General features: G+C 36.5%; 1 long non-coding RNA gene across 4 annotated transcripts in view; it reads right to left on the minus strand.

Moving 5' to 3' along the window:
• Window positions 1-231: 231 nt before the first annotated feature.
• Window positions 232-21549, minus strand: part of LOC140505682 (uncharacterized) — a 52280-nt gene continuing 30962 nt past the window's right edge. For all 4 annotated transcript variants that reach the window (XR_011967612.1, XR_011967613.1, XR_011967611.1 and 1 more), the window contains one exon: window positions 232-1124. This is a non-coding gene — a long non-coding RNA (uncharacterized lncRNA). The remainder of the gene's footprint in view (window positions 1125-21549) is intronic.

Consider the following 21549-nt stretch of genomic DNA (forward strand, 5'->3'; position numbering starts at 1 on the left):
TCAAATAACTCACCACTTTACCTCTTATTCTTGCAAATCATGCTTTGATTTCCTTGTCCCCCTCCTGGTCCAAGGAAAAAATTCTAAGAACTGAACTGTCATGGATTTAGGTGGAAGAATGAGTGCATTGAGGGGATCAAATCTCAATAGATATATACAAGGTTTTTATTATACTAGAAATAATAATAAAGAACAAAAACAAAGAACTCATAAATTAGAACATGAAACTAGTCAGAGAAAAAGATTTTATTAACAATTTTTTTTTTGAAAAAGGAGAAACTGATTTCCACTAAAGAAAATTGAATGAGAACAAATCATTTCATGGTCAATACAACAAAAGACAGCATCACTCATCTTCCACGCATTCTCCTAATCAAAACACAGAGTAGACGCTTTTCTACATTAATTAATGGTGAAATCTGAGCCTTCCCCCACTGCTTCTTCTCCTGTTGTTTCTCTGGGCTCCCAGGTATCACTGTGCTGTGTTGGAAAGAAGCCAAAGCTTGAATCATCTTGAGACCAAGGCACTAGAGTTGTGAAAGCTATTTGATTCACATTGGTCACACCATATTTATTTCTGTGATATGATTCTATATTTGCAACCAGGTAGGTTATTCTGCATAATGCCTGCCAAGCAAGGGATTAAAACCCTGCCCCAGGTTGCCCTGAAACTGCTGCCAACAACCCACCAATTAGTCTTTAATAGAACAGCAGGAGTTCCTTGGGGGGAATGTGGACAACCGTAATTGGCAGCTGGCATCTGACTCCCGAGAAGGTGGAGGAATACAAGCTAGCAGCAGGGAGACTATTGGAACAGACAAGCAACAGTGAGAAAGGTGGTAGGCAGGTGTGTGGCTGAAGCTGACACTAAGATTTGGTATAGACGTTCTTTGTTTATGCCTTAAGGTGCGGGCAGAACTTAGTTTGACTGTGGTGAAAGAAGTCTTACTTATGGTTCGCTCTTGGTGATTTTTGCTTTGTTTGTGTGTGTGTGTGTTTTTTTCACGTGAGCGTGGAACGTTCTGTGCTTGACAGACTGAATAGAGCCACTGTGATGCACTTTCTTTCGTTGGATGATAAGTTGTCTACCCCTTTTTATCATAGATCTCTTGTTCAGGGTGACCCTAGAGGGGGCAAGTAAGGAAATGAAAACAGTTATTTGAACAATTCAGGCAAAAACTGAAAAAACACACATATGTTGTTAGATATTGTTAATTACACAGGTCTCTTGAATACAGGTCAAAAAGATATTGATAATGAGATAGCTGGGGAAAAATAATCAATTTAACATTTAACATTGGAAAGAAGGTAGGGGAAGAAAATAAGCATTTATATAGAACCTGCTTTGTGCCAGGCATTATACTGAGTGATTTACATAAATATTAATAATAACAGGTAACATTTATATATCACTTACTAGTTCCAGGCACTGTATTAAAGGATTTACATACGTATTAATAATAAGAAGTAACATTTATATAGCACTTACTATGTGCCCAGCGCTGTTCTAAGTGCTTTCAGTTATAATCTTATTCAATCCTCACAACAACCCTCAGAGGTAGGTGCTATTATTATCCCCATTTTACAGATGTTCTCATCTTGCCCAGGGCCACACAGCTAGTAGTTATTTGAGGCTAGATTGGAACTCAGGTCTTGACTTCAAGGCCAGCTTTCTATCCACTGTGCTACCAGCTTTCTTTTGGGGCAAAGACACTAAATGCAGAGTCAGTGGGCTTGGGTTCAAATTCTGACTTTTCTACTTGCTACCTGTGTGATCCTGAGCAAGTCATTTAACCTCTCTAGGGCTCAGTTGCTTTATCTACAAAATGATGAGGTTGAACTAAATGACCTCTAAGATTCCTTCTGGCTTTAAATCTAAGATTCCTTTTTGTCTGATTTTCACAGAGATTCTGTTTCAGAGAGAGAGCTTCAGATACATTTGTATTCCGAAGTCTACAAGCTCTTACACTAGCCCAGTGGTTTCCCAGGATTTTCTTGTTCTCCAAACCCCTTTAGACAACAACACCAAATTATTGTGAACTCCCAGGATAATTTAATACATCATTCATACAATCTTTACAATTATCTACTGTTTAAGGTGCCATTGAAAAATTTTTTCATGAATCATTTGGACCATCCTCACATACACCTAAGATGTTGGTGAAGCACTAAATGGGAACCATTGCCCTAGCATTAAGGGAAGCATAAATGGAGGCAAAAACCATCCTCTGAATTTTCTAGCCTCCTATTTAGTTGCAACTTCCTTATGTCTTTTGACTTAATTTATTGTGAGAATATCACTATGAATTGGATAAGGTTCTTCCAGTAGAGTTTCAGTTCATTTGTTTCTGGACAAAAATAACATATTAAAGTGCCAACTCTCTGATGTACTTAGAAGCTGTCTGTCCAACTCCCTCCTTTTATAGATGAGGAAACTGAGACCAATGAAAGTAATGGTTTTAGGTAGTAAAAGAACTTGGAGGCTTAACTCCCTCTCACCTTTCTACTTCCATCAAAGAAGCAAAATCAGTCATAGGGTACTATAGACAATCTTGAATTTTTGTTCATCTACAGGTAGATTCAAATGTTCTGATAATGAGCTATTCTGAACTTAGCTGAGGTGCATCAAAGGCACTCTTTTAGAAGAGAATTTGAAGGCACAGCTTACACACACACACACACACACACATAAACACATGTGTAGGAATTTAAAGGAAGTCAGTATAGGCTAAATGGAAGACTTTTTGACAAGTTAGAACTGAATAGGACATAAAAGAATAGTAGAATTTGCATGAGCAGAAAAGAGTAAAAGGGTATTTCAGATAGAAGAGTCTATGCAAAGGCATTTTTTTGTGTGGTATTTGTACATAGTATAATGAATAATGTTGGATTTGGACTCAGGAAAACATGGGTTGGAATTGTGCCTTGGATATCAGACCTACAGCACAGGTCTGATTATATTACTCCCCATCCCCACTCCCACTATCCAATACTCAATAAACTTCAGTTCCTTCCTGTCACCTCCAGGATCAAATATAAAATCCTCTAGCATACAGAGCCCTTCACAACTTGCCCCCACTCACCTTTTGAGTTTTCTTACATGTTATATCATCTCCACACACACACATACTCTTCAGTTCATTGACACTGGCCTCCTCTCTGCTCCTCAAACAAGACATTGCATCTCTCCTAGCTCTGGGCATTTTTCTGGCTCTCCCCCATGAAAGGAATGTGCTGCCTCCTCATCTCTACCTCTTGACATCCCTGGATTCTTTCAAGTCTCAGCTAAAATTCAGCCTTCTGTAGGAAGCCTTTCCCAATCCCCCTTCGTGCCTTCCCTCTGTTGATTATGTCCTATTTCTCCTGCATGTAGTTTACTTATAGGTAGTTATTTTGCATGTTGACCATTAGATTGTGAGATACTTGAAAGCGGAAACTGTGTTTTACCTTTTTTTTGGCATCCCCAGAGCTTAGCATAATGCCTGACCCACAGAAAATGCTTAATAAATGCTCATTGACTGACTGACTCTCTTGGCCCAATTTGTAAAACAAAGAAGTGTACTCTATTACCTCTAAGCTCTAAATCTATGAATCCAACTCTAAATCTATGAACATATGACCTCATTTAATCATACATGATATGAACTGATGCAAAGAGAAATGAGCAGCACTAGGATACATTGTACACAGTAACAGCAACATTGTTTCATGATCAGCTATGACAGACTTAGCTTTTCTCAGTAATACAATGATCCAAGACAATTCCAAAGGACGCATAATGAAAAATGCAGTCCACATCCCCTGCTGGAGTCTGAATTCAGACTGAAGAATATTATTTTCACTTTTCTTTTTTTTAATTTTTTTATTTTTGTTCTCTTTCTTCTTTCATAACATGACTAATATGAAAATGTGTTTTACATGATTGCACATATAACCTATATCAAACTGCTTACTGTTTTAGGTAGTGGAAGAGGGAGGAATGAAGGAGAAAAGGAGAGCAAAAAATTTGGAACTCAAATTTTTTTAAACAAACATTTAAACTTGTCTTTACATGTAACTAGAAAAGTAAAATACTATTTTAAAATAATTATACATGATAGTTGCTTTGAGCAACATTTCAGTTTTAGCTGTAGGAATGTGGAATTTTTAAAAATTAAATGCTAAAGAAATTGACAAAAAGCAAAATGCAAATAAAACTCAACAAACATTTAATCAGGCTAAGGACTGGAGGAGATACCTCATGGACTTTATAGTCTAACAGAGAGGCAAGACACATACTAACACTCAATACTACATGAAAAGTGCATGAGACAGTTGCAAAGTGCTATTATTACATATAATTTAACTTAATACTGATGTAGAGTGAACCTTAATGGATATTCCAATAGAATGGAATTACTAGTTCAAAGAAAAATGATACAAAACTAAAGTAAAGAACAGGTAGGGTCATGAATTAGACTCTGAAATTCCAAAGTGATTCATAAATACCCAATAATTGACCATTTAGCTCTCTTCTAGACTTACTACTGAAACAAATTTTCCAAGTTACTAGACCTCTGGTTGAAGTTTAAGAGGGCAGGACTTTGGGAAATGAGTCTTTCAGAGACTTGGACTTCAACATGTTTCACATCTTATTTACATCTGCTATGACTTAAGTAACTCTTAACAACTATGTTTCCTTGACTGAGGAAGGTATTGTTGAGTCATTGAGGGGATGAAGTGAAGAAGAGAAATACTTCATACTTCCTCTGTGAATTGTAAATTTACATCCTTACTTTGAAGCAAGGACATGGATTGCATGGAAGACAAGGGCCAGTTCTGGAAGTCTCACTTAATGTACTCTTCTCCTCTGAGGTAAGGATGAACTCTTCTTCACCAAAGACTAGAAAGTGAATACCATCACCATCATATTCAACCTCTAGTTATCTGGTCTGACCACCTGGAAAATGTTTTACCTGGAAAATGTGTACTCAGCATTATAATAATAATAGCTAATTTTTATGCAGTGTTTACTCTGTGCCAGGCATTGCGCTAAGCACTTACAGTTATTGTCTATTTGATGTTCACAACAGTCCTGTGAGCTGGATACTATTGCTATGCCCGTTTTATAGATGAGGAGGCTGAGTCCAGCAGAGGTAAAGTGATTTGCCCAGGGTCACACAGCTAGTAAATGTCTGCAGCTAGATTTGAATTCAGGTCCTCCTGACTCCAGATCCAACATTCTGTCCACCAATGTGACTAATTAAATATTTCCCTTTTTTTTAAAGCACACAGAAGCTATGTGTAAGCACTTAACTATAGTCCAATGTCATCAGCAAAGAATATTACTCTATTAGAATACTCAGGTATTCTAAAATATTGAATCTGTCCTCTTTTTAAAAAAACATGATAGTTAATGGAATTTATTTGTAGAAATTTGCAAGATATCTGGAAATAGCTATAGAATATTTAAAAAACAGATGGTGAATAAAATACTATTTTCACACATTCTATTCTCAAATACATATATATATATATATATATATATATATGCCTTGTGCTGTGAAAAAATTATCAATTGAAGTTACTTTTTAAGTAAAAAATTGCATTTACTGACATGAATTGAATGATATTGTAAAATTTGAAGTCCAGAAGTTATCTTCTATTAGAGAATTATGTGGCTACAAAACAACATTCCCCCAAATAATTTAGCCCTTTGGGGGTTTGAAATATACTGACACATTTCACAACTGTTTCCCCAATAGGACCTGGAGATATGAATCCAACCCCAGGATCAATGAAGGTTAGAAAAATTGGGGAACAGAATATAGGAAAGTCAGTTAATTTTCGGACTAGAAATCATTAAGCACAATAAATAATTGGATGCAAGTTAGTTTCCTATTTAATATTTTGTGACAATATCACTAGCATCAAAAATTCTCACAGAACCCCTTTTTATATCATGTGGATAGCAAGACCCCATCTGGTGATGGTGGATAAGGAGTCAGCCCAGGTGGCATAATTCAGATAAGAAGCGCTAGGCCAACTTTCATTTTCATTTATTTCTTTAATTGGGATGACACTATGAGCAGGCATTGGAGCATCAGGAATCACAACCCCATTCAGACACAGATGCCCATTAATGTTCCCACTCACCAAAATAATAGAAGAGAAAGATCCAGGAACAAAGATTTCAATTCCACAAATGTTTAGTAAGAGCCTGCTGTGTTCAAGACATAGGAGATACAAAGATAAAAAAAATTACATGGTCCTTGTCTTCAAGGAGTTATTGGGGGTGGAGGACAAGAATGGCATGTACAAAGAAAAGTATAATCAAAGGTAGAGTATGATGAAGACAAAGGAGAGAAAGAAAATAATGGAGGAAAATCTGAGAAGGGAAAGTGTGCTTTTAACAGGAAAATCAAGCAAATCTTCACAGGGGAGGTGGTCTACTTGTGCAAAGCCTGGATAGAAGAAAAAACTTTGACTAGACAGAGGTGCATTCTTAGGGGTGGAGGATAGCCTATGTGAAGGCATAAAGGTAGGAGGATTGCATATCACACTCAGAAAACCGCTAGCAGACCCACACAACTCAGAGTATATCAAAAACAGTAATGTGAAGTAATGCTAGAAAATTAAAGTTAAACCAAATTGCAGCAGACATTAAATATAATGCTAAGGAATCTGTATTTTGTTGGTTGATGGCAGTTTTTGGGGAGTGGGGTAAAGAGAAGGAAGGATCATATTGACTATTCCTGATTAGAGGTGGAAGTGAAGCTAGTTGTACAGGGGGGAAAATATTTCTTGATGGTAGCAAAGAGGATTTCATTAGGAGAAAATAAAAATTAAAAGATTGAATTTTAAAATATCTTAGATGACAAATCACTCAACCCTTTCAAACTTGATATTAAATGTTCTCTACAACACTATTAGCAGGTAGTCATACAGTCTTTTCTTGAGTACCTCCAATGAGAGAGAACTCATTTTATTAAGAGGAAGCCCATTTGATTATCATAATGCCATAGTTAAGGGGGAAAAGTCCTTACTCACATTGAACCAAAACTGATTTCTCTATAAATTCTACCCTTCATTTCTTATTTTGCCCTGTAGAGCCACATCCAAATAGCTAAAATTCTTCTTTCACATGATAGCCTTTGAAATAGGCATAGGGGTCCATGACCCATGGGGTCAAAACACTCTTTCCCATTTCCACTTTGGGACTCAAGTAGACCCAGTTCTATACTAGGGGAGACTGGCCTCAAAGAGAGGTGTCAGATGCTTCTCAAAATCTCTTGTTCTTTATACCCCACCTTGGATTCCTGAAGAAAATATTTTTAAGCTTATGGTTAACTCATGCCTAAATTGTCCCCAAAAAGAATAAATTGATTCTTTCTAGAAAGGTAGTTATTGCACAAAGTGGATCAGGTATAGGACAGCTATTTATTTCCCCCAACTAAAAAGAAATTCTTAAAATACAAAGTTACTGAAAAATATTTAAAACATAATATAGTCATTCATGACATGAAACACTGTGAGATTACTAATAGGTATGTGCTGTAATAAAAAAAATCTGCAATGAAGAGAAACTGAGGCACAAAATGCCAAGCATCATTATTTATTAATGGGGGGAGTAATTGCCAATAAATGAGATCTCAAAGCCCCTCTGTGGCCAGGAATACACCTGACAGCCAGAGCAGCTTTTTATACAGTTGGTTACATAAGGTCCAGTGATAGAAACTAAACTAAGACTATAATTGGACTATAAAAGAAGCAAGGGTGAGCTTACATTTGACATAATCATGCTGACTTGAAAATGGGAGGCTTCCAAAGTCCATGGTAAAGGGAAAACACAGAGTCAGTCAATATGCTTTGGAAAGTCCCATGTCTGAGACACCCTACATCAGAATGGTTGGATGCTAGTAGAGGCAAAATATCTTATGACCAAATTCACTCATCCTCTCTCCTCCCCTACTGGGTAAGAGGAATAAAATCCAGGCTGTAATTCAGAGAAATGGGGACTTTAAACTCTTATAAAGAAGTCAAACTATTTTATAGATTCTAATATTAAGAAGTCTGTCTTTTTAAATCAAATTAATTCCTAAGTATTAATTCCAGTGATTAGATACAATTCTCAATGCATAATAAATAATACAGAATAAAGTAAGGTATCAATTTTCAATTTCACACATACCACCTTCATCTTAGTTTTTGGGTCCAATCAACTCAGAAAATCTTCTCTGAGAAGCTATTTTACTGGTAATCTCCTACTGAGCAACCAGCATCTAGACCCAGGACTTCTCCACTCACAAAGCTGCTGGAGATGCTAGAAAGACATAGGATCAAAGTTCAGTCAGCTGCTCAGTGAAATAAATAAGAGGCAGTGAGACCTTGAGATTCAGTCTTAGGCTCACCAAGACAATACAAGATTTTACTGCCACATGCAAGAAATTGTAATAGTGACCCAGAAGAAAAGAGAGAGATCCTTTTATCCTTTTACTGGAAATCCAAGAGAGAGTTGGCAGAGTCCCCACCATTCAGAAGAAAAAAAAAAGAAAAAGTGACAATGGAGTTGTCTCTCCCTTTTAAGTACTTTCAGAGGCTATTCCTGCTCAACAGTCAGTCCTCTTCAACACAGCCCTTCCTCCCAACCCCATTTTTAAGGGGAATGGACAAAAGTGGGGTTATGATGGGAAATGTTTGACAACCAGCTCTACAAAATGGCACAACTCTCTTTTATATTTCATCTACATGAAATAATTATGAGGTACCACCATACCCCTATCAGATTGGCTAATATGACAGAAAAGGAAAACAACATGTGTTGGAAGGAATGTGGAAAAATCAGGACACTAATGCACTCTTGATGGAGTTGTGAACTGATCCAACCATTATGGAGAGCAATTTGGAACTATGTCCAAAAAAGCCATAAACATGTACATCCCCTTTGATCCAGCAATACTACTATATTGGATCTGTATCTCAAAGAGATCAGAGAAAAAGGAAAAGGTCATTTATGTACAAAAATATTTATAGTAGCTCTTTGTGGTGGCAAAGAATTGGAAATTGAGGGGATGCCCTTCAACTTGGGAATGGCTAAACAAGTTATAGCATATGATTGTGATGATACTTTTGTGATATAAGAAATGACAAGCAGGATGTTCTCAGAAAAACCTCGAAAGACTTACATGAACTGGTGCAAAGTGAAGTGAGCCAAGCCAGGAGATAATTTTACATAACAACAGAAATATTGTACAATGATCAACTGAATGACTTAGCTATTCTCAGCAATACACTGATACAAGGCAATTCTGAACAATTTATGATGAAAACTTCTATCCACCTCCAGAGAAAGAACTAATAAAATCTGAATGCAGATTGAAGCATATTCTTTTTTTAACTTTATTTTTCTTGGGGTTTTTTTTGTCTGTCTTCCCTTGGAACATGGCTAATATGGAAATATGTTTTTCATAACTGCACACATATAGTCTTTATCAAACTGCTTGCCCTCTCAAGGAGGAAGAGGGGGAGGGAGAGAGGGAATTCGGAACTCAAAAATTACCCAAAAAATATTTGTCAATTGTTTTTACATGTAATTGAGAAAAATAAAATAGCATTCTTTTAAAAAATTTAAAAATAAATAGATTTCATCTGCATTATTAACACTTTATGCCTCACTTTCTGAGATCTACCCAGTGAACAAAATAATCAAGCCCTGATTTGTAGTTTGCTATTTCTGAGATATTAATGCTAACACTGGAAATTTAACAACGAAAGGTGTTAGAGTTGACTTCAGCATACTCCTGGACAAGGGATCAACTAGAAGCCTTTGACTTCAAATGCACTTTAGAAAGAATCCAGGATGTATATATTATTAGAAATGACCTGATCATGGGGCCACCAGAAAGGGCTATGATATATGCTCAGCTCCATGAGAAGTGCTCCAGCCAGATTACATGAATAACTGAAAGTGGCCAGGGAACATACTCAGCTCCACAGGAAGAGGTCCAAACAGATCAGAGATCAGGGAATGAGTCCATTGATTACCCCCGGTATATATTTGAGGATATCATTCATTCCAGTCTTCCTTCTCCAGCCTTCTCTTTTAAGACATCCACACTTCTTTTAGTGGTTCAACATCTCCCCATTTTCTTGGTCAATTTCCTATGGAATTGCTCTAACTCATTAGTGTCTCTCCTAAAATACTCATGACTAAACACAATAGTTTCAATGCACTGTAACTACCTCAGAATGAATTAGGAGTATCACTTCTTTCATTATGGAAACCCTATTTCCTATCTATCTTTCACAACATAGGGTGCATAACCATTCTAGTATGTTACTCTGATCACATAATTACTGCACACCATCATCCGGTTGTTCACTACTGCCTACTGCAATGCAAGTCAAAGAATAAACACCACTAATACTTTAAATCCATGGCTCTCTCAGTCTTAACTGACCCTCCTGACCTCACTCTACTTACTCTCACTATTCTCTACTCACCACCAGAAATTTTATTTAATCCAAAATACCCCCAACTTCTTTCCATTATTTCCTTCCTATAAAAATCCTGGTAGAACTGCCAGGGCAATCAGCTGCCGCTAAATTCAATTGTCGCTGTCCCCTTGCCCCAGTCCCAGAGAGGTCCTTATGGAATCTTCCATACACAGTAGTATGCTATTATTTTTCTTGTAATGACTCTGTGGAGCAACGTTTGGGAACACTGCTATAGAGAAATATGATGTTTTTAATAACAGATTAAAACTTTAAAAACACTCATTTTAAAAGCTCACCGGCAACCCAGGTTTTTGTTATTTTGTTCTAGGAGGGAGGGTGGTACTGAACTTGTCATTTCATTAATGTGGGGAACTTCTAGTAAAGAAACTTTCTCTATGAATGTCACTTTTCATCTGCTTCTCTTCAGCTTATAGTTTTAGAGAGAGTTCCTTGAGTCACTGAGAAGCTAAGTGACTTACTTGGGGTAAGACAGCCAATATCAGGAAGAGATTTAACCCCATACCTTCCTGACTGGGAAGCCACCTCTCCATTGACCACTCCACCTTTCCTCTCAACCTGCTCCCCAGTTTAAACTAATGTAAATCTTGATTAAATACCCAAAGGAAAGAAGGTAAACAACTATACAGTTTTGATTTCCTTAAGTATGTCTGGTTGGTGTCTATTTCTTCATTGACCAAACACCTCTACAAATGAGTAACAATCTAAACATAAAAATCTTTGAAACTACTCACTGCTACTTCCCAAAGATCTGTATTTTAAAGAAATAGGACATATTACTGATGGGTAGTATGCTTTAAATTTACTATTTTTGCTTATTTTGAAAAGTTTTCCAATGAGGACTAAAAGTTGCTGTTTTAGACTTTCTCACAGAAATGTGAATCAGGAACATTTATTGATTCTTCACACTCAAATGAGTGAAAGCATTTGTTAGATAGAGAATGAATGTCCTATTTAGTATGTAGAAATATAACAGATTTTTTAAATTCTCACTAGAATATTCTAAATTCTAAATCCCTGTAATAAAACCTAAAGCTAATTTTGCCTCTTGTCTTTCATAAACATGAGTATGCTGATGTAATCTATCTAAACTGTATGATAGACCTGGCCCTGTAAAGACAGGGTAAGTGACCCTCATGTGGTGTGATTTAAAGGTGTCCAAAGTCAAAGTCAGAGTTAATAAACATTTATTAAGCTCCTTCTATCGCCTGACACTGTGCACACATGAAAAGAAGCTGAAAAGGGTGTAGGAATGGGCAGGCCAAAGTTCTGCAGCAGTGGTGGGAAATGATCTGAGGAAGTGTGAGTGACAAAATTGAATTCATCTGGCTTATGAGTTTCTGGAGATCATGAAATCCAGGAGCTCTACCCAGTGGGAAATGATGAGGTCAATTCCCTGCATGCTCTACTTAAATGGTAGAGGATCTGGGAAGAGCTCTGCAATCAATCTTCACCAAACTCCAGTCAGAGGGAGGGATGGGCCCCCAGAGAGGGGGTGATGAGAAAGTGTGAGCTTCATAGTTGATTTCATGTTGCAGAATGATGTTTTTGGAGATCATGAAATCCAGGAGATCACCCAAATGGCAAATGCCCCCTCCCCCTGAATCTCTCTCTCACAGGCCTATTATGGTTCCTGGGATAAGACCTTAACAATGGTGCCCAAAGCAGTCAGTAGATAATACATGGAACTGGCCTCTAGATCAGGAAAAATGAGAAAAGAGCTAAAAGAGAGGGGAGAGATGACCCCTTTAGGGCCTCAAAAGGGCTCTAAAAATAATAAAAAAACAGTTCTTATGTCACACGTTGGAGCAGGGCCCTTGCTATGTTCTAGAAAAGCAATGTCAGAATCAGATTAAAAACAGATAAATGCATGGCTGCGAAGGGAGAAGGGAGAACACTTCTTTGGTTGTGCTAACAGAGGTAGCAGTTCTCGCTTTCATGTTGAAATCTAATTTATTCTTTTTTCTTCCCTCCAAACACATCTTATTGAACAAGCTGAAAAAATTGGTAAATAAATGCATTCATTAATGATTCAAATGAGCACAAAAAAGAAAGGAAAGCTGCCTGGGCCCCTCTACAGCCCTTTTTTTTTTTGCCAAAAAATGATTGCAGCTGACATCAATAGTGGTTGTGGGAATCATGCTGTGGGGGTTTGGGGACTGCCCGCTGTGGGGTGGTGGCTTCTGCAGCTGGCATAGATATAACTCACTGAGGTGGTAGTGCTCTGGCCTCAGGATTTGCACACTCAGACTAGCTAAGAAAAGGGAAGTTTTAATGTATTCATGTGGAGGGGTTTTTTCACCTCCCCCCCTTATTATGTGCTAAGGGATGTTCTAGTTAAATTCAAGACATCAGCTTAGAATATGTTAATGCTCATAAATTAAATTGCTCACAGAAGGTGATCAATTTTTAATGTTTACACTCAAGATGTTCTTTTTAATTAACACTTAGCTACATTTGTACTTTCTGTTCGAAGCTGAAAATGTCTGAGCTTGCTGAGACCAGCAGCAAGTTGTAAGATAACCAGTTGGAGTAAATCTTAAGAGTTACACCCCTCAAGCAAAGAGAATAAGACACTAGCTTGGGATGAATGGCACTGGGAAATCAAATTTTTTCAAAGGAACAAAGCTTTAAACAATCAATGAATCAATAAGCATTTATTAAGCATTTCCTTTTTCCTAGGCAGTGTGCTAAGTTCCGAGACTACCAAGAAAGAAAAGAAATTTTATTTTCTTAAGGTATTCAAAAAGTTCCTATTTCAAAGGGGGAAAACATACAAATAACTATGTGTACACAAAATATACACAGTGTAAATGGGAAGTAAGTCCAATGGGAAGGCACTGGAGGTAGGGAAGAGGGGAGAGAAAGGGGGAATGGAAAAAAGGAAGGAGACCAGGAAAAAGCTTCTTGCATAAGGTAGAATTAAAGCTGAGTCCGAAGGGAATCCAGTGATCCAAGGTGAAGAAGAAGAGCACTGCAGGCACACCAGAGACAGTCAGTGAAAAGGCATGGATTGGAGAGATAGGGTCATTTTCTAGGAACAGCACGAAGTCCAGTGTCACTGGATCTGAGAAAGGAAGTGTAAGTCTAGCAAAGTAGGAAGGAGTCATGTTAAGAGAATTTTCTATTTGATCCTGGAAGTAAGAATAGGGAGCCACTAAAGGTTATCGAGTTTGGAGGTGGTTTGGTCAGAACTATGCTTTAGGAAGATCATTAGGGCAGCTGAGTGGATGGATGACAGACTGAAGGAGGGAAAGACTTGAGGCAAGGAGAGCAATCAGAAGGCTACTGCAATAGGCCAGGTGTGAGATGATGATGGCACTAGAGTGGTGGCTGTGTAAATGAAGGTTAAAAAAAATGGGAGGGAAAAGCAACCTATATAAGAGATGTTGGGAAAGTAAAAATTACAAAACTGAGCAACTGGATATGTGGAGTGAGTACAAGACCAAAGTCAAGGATGACATCGAAGTTGTAAACTTGGATGACTGGGAGACTAGTGGTCCCCTGATGAGATGGAAGGAAACCTTAAAGGTCATTTAGTCCAAACCTCGCATTTCACAGACAAGGAAACCTGAGGACTGGAGAGGTCAGCTGGCTTGTCCCAAGGTCATATAGGTAGTAAGTAATAATGCTGGTAGTAAGCAATAACATAAGAAGCCAGATCCTACAACTCTAAATGCAGTGTCCTTCCCACTGTTCCATGGTGTCTAGGGGAGTACTTTATAATGATGAAAGTCTGTCTCAGTTCGTGCTCATAAATTGGCAAATGTCTATGAAATACGACTGTCAATAGTATATATAAAAAGAGCCAAAATATGAAAGCTTGTAAAGCACTCCGAGTCATATAAGTGAACAGTAACATAATTCAAAACTATAGCAAAATCCCATTAATTTGGACTTCATTAATTACTAATTTGGGATAGTTTGGGCAGTAGAAAGGATTTAATTTACTTTTGCCTAATAACAAGCACATTACTATATTTACTTGCATAACTTCCCCTGATATTTTTATTGTAAAAGGAACAGGGTGGGAAGCAGTAGAGAAAGGGGAAAAGAAGAATATTACAGCTGGGGAAAATATAAAAACCTGACATTAACAAAAAAGGCATTCTGGGGTCTGCCAGTAAGCTACCTTCATTGTCCTTTATGAATCTATTTCCATCCTCATTTACTAAAGGATGTAATTTCTTTTTTTTTTCTCCCAGTAAAGCACTCATCTAAATTACTCAGTCTCTAGCTTTGAAATGATCTCAGACCCTAATGAATTTTGAAGGGAGGAAATAGAACTTCCACAACTTCTACTACTAAGGTTCTTAAGTTCCACAGTGTGTTGTTTGTGATACATAGTAGTATTTGTAATTCTGCTTCCTCTCAAATCTAGGAAGAGATAATTAATTGTATTTTCATAATATAGTCCTAGGGATGCAGGACTACTGTTGCAACCAATGGCACCCAGGGTTTGACTCATGAAATTTCTGTTGTTTGTTGTCGGCCATGTCACGTTTAAAAGGGTTATGTTTAGCAGCAGCCGTTACACATAAGTAAATTTTTTTTTTAAGTGTGCTGATGTGGAGGTCATGGAATACTGTGGGGATTTTTTTAAAAATATAAATAGCACTATCCTGGTCCAAATAAAGTAAAAGGGTAGTTTAAGCTACATATTAACGTTCTCCCCTACTTAGCAGCAAATGCTCTCAAAATAAGAAAATTTTGTAATATCAACAGCCGTAGCAGAGAAATTAAAGACAACTCACCCACAAAATTTGTGCATCTAAAGTCAAATTTGTCGGGACACAATTTGCCATTGCCCAGTTTGGAGGATTTGGGCAGAATGGGGTGAACACAATTACTAATTTTGGCCCAAGACACTTGAAATTGGGATGTATTCTACTAGGCCTGTGGTGCCCCCAGTTTTACCCTCACCGCTGATCCCATTGGTATAAGGGCCAACAATTAGGTTGAGAAAGGAGTATCCCAAGGGTATACATCTTGTCTTTTCTTATTAAGAGAAAGGGTTTTCACTTCCTTAGGTGACCAGTAAATATCATTTTTTCCTGTTTTTAGGATTCAGATCATGTAGGATGTATGGGGGTCAGAGGGCAAATGAAAATTTTAACTATATAACAATCCTTGGTCCTGTATCTTTGAAGAGGCATTTTTATCTGCCCACAGGTTCAGGACGGAAGGTGAGATTTTTCAGATAGATGATTTAATACAAGAGATTGAAGTTTTTGCCAACATCAGGGGCAGAAATAGATCATATCAACTGTAGAAATTCAGGGAATTGAAACGAATAATGACCAATGCATTTTTTAATATAACCAGAGTACAAATGCAAATACATATGTGTATATATATATACATATATAATGTATACATCTATATACACACATATATAAAATATAATTTTTACTAAGAGTTGTCTAAAAATTTATTGGTGAACCATTTAGTAGGGAATATGTTTATCTTTTTTTTTATTAACTACTAATAAAACATATTCCTAAATCAGAGGTTCTTACTCTTAATGTTTTTTGTGTCATGGATTCATTTGTCAGTCTGATGAAGGCTATGGATCACTTCTAATAATGATATTTTAAATTAAACACAATAAAACACACAGAATAAAAATTAAAACAAAGGTTAGTGAAAATAAAGATAAAATTTTTTATCATTCATTCATGAACCCTCTGCAGACTGCACCCCAGGTTAAGAACCCTTGATCTCAGGGGGAAAAAAACTTTATAGGCTCACTTTCCTCACAGTTTAGATTAGGCTAGTTTCACAGAAAAATTAAGAGCTCTTTAACCAAAACAACAAGCAAACAACTGGATTCTTAGGTTGAGGAGTGGGGAGGAATTAAGGAGCATGGGATTGCTTTTATATCACTTATTGAAAATAGGAAAAGAAAAAACTTCAGAAAATAAAAATTTACATATATATAAACCATATATGCATATATATAGGAGGTATTCTAAAAGTCTTAGTGTAGGACAAGCTTTAATAAATTTAAAACTATATGCATACATTTTAAATAATACATATACTATATATATTTACATATCTCAATCTTATACATTATTGAACAATAATATATGTATATTACATATATATCTATATATATATATATAAAAAATGCACATATGCAATAATGGTACTACCTGTATCTATCCATCTATTCATCCACATATACCACATACATATTTGCTGACATGTTTGTATCTGTGTATATATATACATACATATATACATATAGATATTTGGATATCTATATGTGATGGATACAGATAGTACCATTATTGCATATATGCATTTTATCTATAGATATACACACATACAATATACATGTTATATCATTATTGACTAATAAAAATTGGTATAATTCATATATATGTATATATATACGTATACACATATATAAAAAAGATATATTTTATTCTTCCTGAGAATTTTCTTGTTTGTTCTCAAATGAGAGGATCTCTCTCTTAAATTATTGTATATAGAAGGCAAAATGGTATCTAATAACCATTCCTTCAGATGATTGTCTTGAAGTAGAAAGCACAATTGATAATCATTTTTTCAGGTGACTGTTTTAGGCAATTGAGACTTTAATATAAAAGGGAAAATCCGAAGATAATATCATGGAAACTAAAGAAAAAATATCCAATAAAGGATTGCTAACAAAATCAACAGCTTCCAAAAGGTCAAAAAAATCAAAGGTCTCATTTGATCAGTGTGTGTGTGTGTGTATGTGTGTGTGTGTGTGTGTGTGTGTGTGTGTACATGCAAACATGCACATGAGTGTGGGTGTATCACAGAAAGATTCTTAAATTTTCTTCCTGTAAAAGAAATATGAAAAGTCAAGGAGGATGATTAGAAATGAGAAGGGTTCTAGCATTGTTAAATGTGAGTTATAATCAAAACAAATTTTTCAGACTGATGGAAGATTAGTTTTGGCAAACAGATGATAACTTCATGTCTTTGGATGATCAGCCTGGTCATTATGCTAGTAAAATGTTAAAATATAAATATATAATGTATTTTTGTACAGGATATCTTCAAATATGTATTTGTAATTATGTATAATACAGTGAGATCTTGAACTTGTAAATGGCTTCTAACATGTACAATGATAAACAAGTCCCACAATGCTATACTTCATATTTCTAAAGGAAATTTTGGTAAATGCTTACACTATTGTTATTAGCATTCACGGTGTGCTAATGAATTAAGGCACTGAATTGATAGCAAGCATGTTCAGAATATATAAAACCATGACTATGAAGAAACTTCTGAGTCCACTATATTCAACTCACAATTTTATTTTGCAACATTGTGAACTAGAAAAACAAACTATATCTCTGCCTTACCTAAGCTTATCCTTCTTGAATCTCTGCAGATTTGCCGAAAAGTCTACTTTTCCAAAGGTATTACAATATGAAGACATTTTAAAAAGTAAGATGTTGGTTCATAAGCATTCATAGATTTTTAGCAAAAACAAAAAACTTAAGAGATGTTCATTACTATGACAAAGGGTTTTTAATTTGTTGAGAGGAAGTTATTTATTGACTTTTAGCCCTCACAGTAACCTTCAAAGGCCATCTACTGCAGCTCCTTTATTTCACATATCAGGAAACTGAGACTCAAATAGATTAAGTGATAGGTGACCAAGACCACATTGGCAAAGTCAAGATTCAGGTCCTGGTCTTTTGACTTCAAAACTAGTATTCTTTCTTTATATATTTCATAGTTAAACTACTTGGTTATGTATGTTGTGTTGTTCAACAGAAAAGGTAATCTCTTTATTGACACTTGGTTAGTATGCAGCCAGGGCAACCGAGCAGGGCTGCAGAGGAGGAAATGAATAGGTAGTACTGCTTTCCAAATGATGCTGCCATATCAAACATATGGAAACAGTAGCAATGTAATAGAGATATTCAGCTACACACAGTGGTCACATATAGAAATATTATACTCTGAAATTCTTTATAAAATCATAAACTCCTTTCATTCCATCTCTATCTTTGCCTTACTCTTTCCAAAATACCTGTTCTTTTTTAAATAAGATTTTATTTTCCTCACCTACTATGTTAAAACAATTTTCATCATGTTTTTTAAGTTTTGAGTTCAAAATTCTATCTCTCCTTCCCTCTCCTATACTCTCCCTAATTTGGTAAGCAACCTAATATAGATTATACATGTTCAATCATTAAAACATTCCCATATTAGTTATTTTTTACAAGAAAAAAGGAAGGAAGGAAGGAAGGAAGGAAGGAAGGAAGGAAGGAAGGAAGGAAGGAAGGAAGGAAGGAAGGAAGGAAAGAAGGAAGGAAGGAAGGAAGGAAGGAAGGAAGGAAGGAAGGAAGGAAGGAAGGAAGGAAGGAAGGAAGGAAGGAAGGAAGAAGGAAGGATAGTATGCTTTAGTCTGTATTCAGATAGTTACCAGTTCTTTCTCTGGAGGAGGATAGCATGTTTTATCATGAGTCCTTTGGAACTGTCTTGCATTATTGTATTGCTGAGCATAGCTAAGTTATTCATAGTTCTTTATCATACAATGTTGCTGTTACTATGTACAACATTTTCCTGGTTCTGCTGACTTCACTTTGCATCAGTTCATGTAAGTCTTTCCAGGTTTTTCTGAAATTATTCTGTTTGCCATTTCTTATGGCACAATAATATTTCATTATAGTTATATACCACAACTTGTTCATCCATTCCCCAGTTGATGGACATCCCCTCAATTTCCAATAATTTCCCACCACAAAATGAACTGCTATAAATATTTTTGTACAAGCAGGTCCTTTTCTCTTTCTAAAAAATCTCCTTGGAATATAGACCCAACTGTGGTATTGCTGGATCAAAGGGTATGCACAGTTTGATAGCTCTTTGGGCATAGTTCCAAATTACTCTCCAGGATGGTTAGATGAGTTCACAACTACACCAACAGAGCATTAGTATCCCAATTTTCCCCCATCCCCACTAACATTTTTCATTTTCCTTTTTTTCTATATTAGCCAATTTGATAGGTGTGAAGTGGTGTCTTGGAGTTTAAACATCTGTTCTTAACCCTCACTCTCAACTCCAATTCCTCTAACACTCAGTACTTCAATATGTCATTGCACTTGCTCTAGCTAGACTCTCCTCCCTTCCCAATCTCAACCCCCTAATGAATCCTTTGCACTTTTGTCCTGTTGTTACTCATACCCCAACCCTGGATTACTACTGCCATCTACCCCTTCATGTGCTACTAAACAAAATTTGAGAAAGTCATGAAATTCTCATTATTGGTATACCAAAAATTTGTTACCTAATTTCAGCTGGACCTCAGTACAGAAAGGCAGTAGTCTTATTCCATCCTAATTGATTCACTATCCCAGTCATTATTGCAGCTATCATAAACCTTCTCTCCTCAAGCTTACTATATTACCCTCTCTACCCCTCCTTTCAACTGAGGATCTCACCATATACTTTATGAAGAAAACTGAGGCCGCTCTCTACAAGTTCCTTTTCATCACATATCTCTGACACTATCCCCAAATACCTTCTCCTTCACTCCAGGCTCTGATGATGAGTTGGCCCCTCTGCTTGACTAGATCAACCCCTCTGCACAAACCCTTGAACCCATCTCTTTCCATCTTTTTCAACAAAGTGAACTCATTATTGTACTCTCATCTTCTTTAATCTTTAACATTGATCTACTGGTTCCTTTCTTGTTGCCTAAGTATCTGTCCTTAAAAATTTTCCCTCTATCTTACTATTCTCTCTAGCTATCATATTATATCTTTCATCCCACATCAGACCTCATCCTTTTTTACCTCTCCATCTCCTCCTACACACTTTTTCCCCCTCTGTATTTTCATTTTTCTCTCTTGGTTCTTCTTCTACCTGTCTGAATTTTCCTTTTCAGTCTCCTTTATTGGATCATCATCCATATCATGTTCACTTTACCATGAGTGTGCCCTAAGTCTCTGTGCTGAGCCCTCTTGTCTTTTCTCTGCACTCTCTCCTGGTTACTTCATCAACTACTATAACTTAATTATCATCTCTATGCAGATGACTTCTATATCTATATAGCCCGCCCTAGTCTGTCTTCTGAGCACCATTCCTGCATCATAAACTGCCTACTGGACATTCAGAATTGGATATCCTTTAGGAATCTCAAATTCCACAATTTCAAAATAGAATTCCTCTTTCCCTAAAACCCACCCCTTCTCCCAGACTTCCCATAATCCTAGTCACCAGGTTTTCAGCTTGGGTGCTGTACTGAACTCCTCAATCTTGCTCAGCACACATATCCAATCTTATTATTTCTTGTTATAAAAGGTTTCTCACTTATTATTTCTAATTCTACTATATCTCTCACCTCTCCTAATCACATGACATTACTCTAGTTCCTAACCTCATCACCTCTCACCTCGATTATTGTAAGAGCATCCTAATTTTCCTCCTTGCCTTATCTATCCATTCCCACTCATCCCATTCATCAAGCATAAGTCTCACCATGTTCTCTTTACTCAATAGATTCCTTTATTTATTCTCTTTTACTCTTTTTTTTTATCCTTTTCTGTTTTTGTTTGGTTGATATTGTGGTTAATTCATAGAAAATTGCTCTTTATTATTCTTATTTACTTCACTGGGAGTTAGTTACTGTGGGATGCTTTATTTGTGATAGGCATCCTGTCTTTTTAGTTGATATGACAACACTGTCTCTGTTCAACTGTTTCTGATTAGCAATTAGTACCTTCCTAACAATCCAGGATCCACAGAAACCTGCCTCAGGATATTCTTGACATAAATATGAGGAAGGAATCCAAAGCTCTATCTAGTTAAATCTAATCACCCACCTCTTTTTTTAACTCTTCCCACTGAGAGTGAAGCTATTTTCTTTTACTTCTATGACCCCCATGTTCTTTGTCTAAACAAACTTCTATAGGAAAACGTGAAGAGGAGAAAGATTACTGTCGGCTGAATGGATCCAGAAATAATTTATAAAAGAGATGTGGGCTGGGCCTTGATAGAAGAGAAGGATTTCCATAAATGAACAAGAAGTTCATTCAG

This window comes from Notamacropus eugenii, chromosome 5 (genome assembly GCF_028372415.1).
Source record: "Notamacropus eugenii isolate mMacEug1 chromosome 5, mMacEug1.pri_v2, whole genome shotgun sequence".
Taxonomy (NCBI): Eukaryota; Metazoa; Chordata; class Mammalia; order Diprotodontia; family Macropodidae; genus Notamacropus; species Notamacropus eugenii.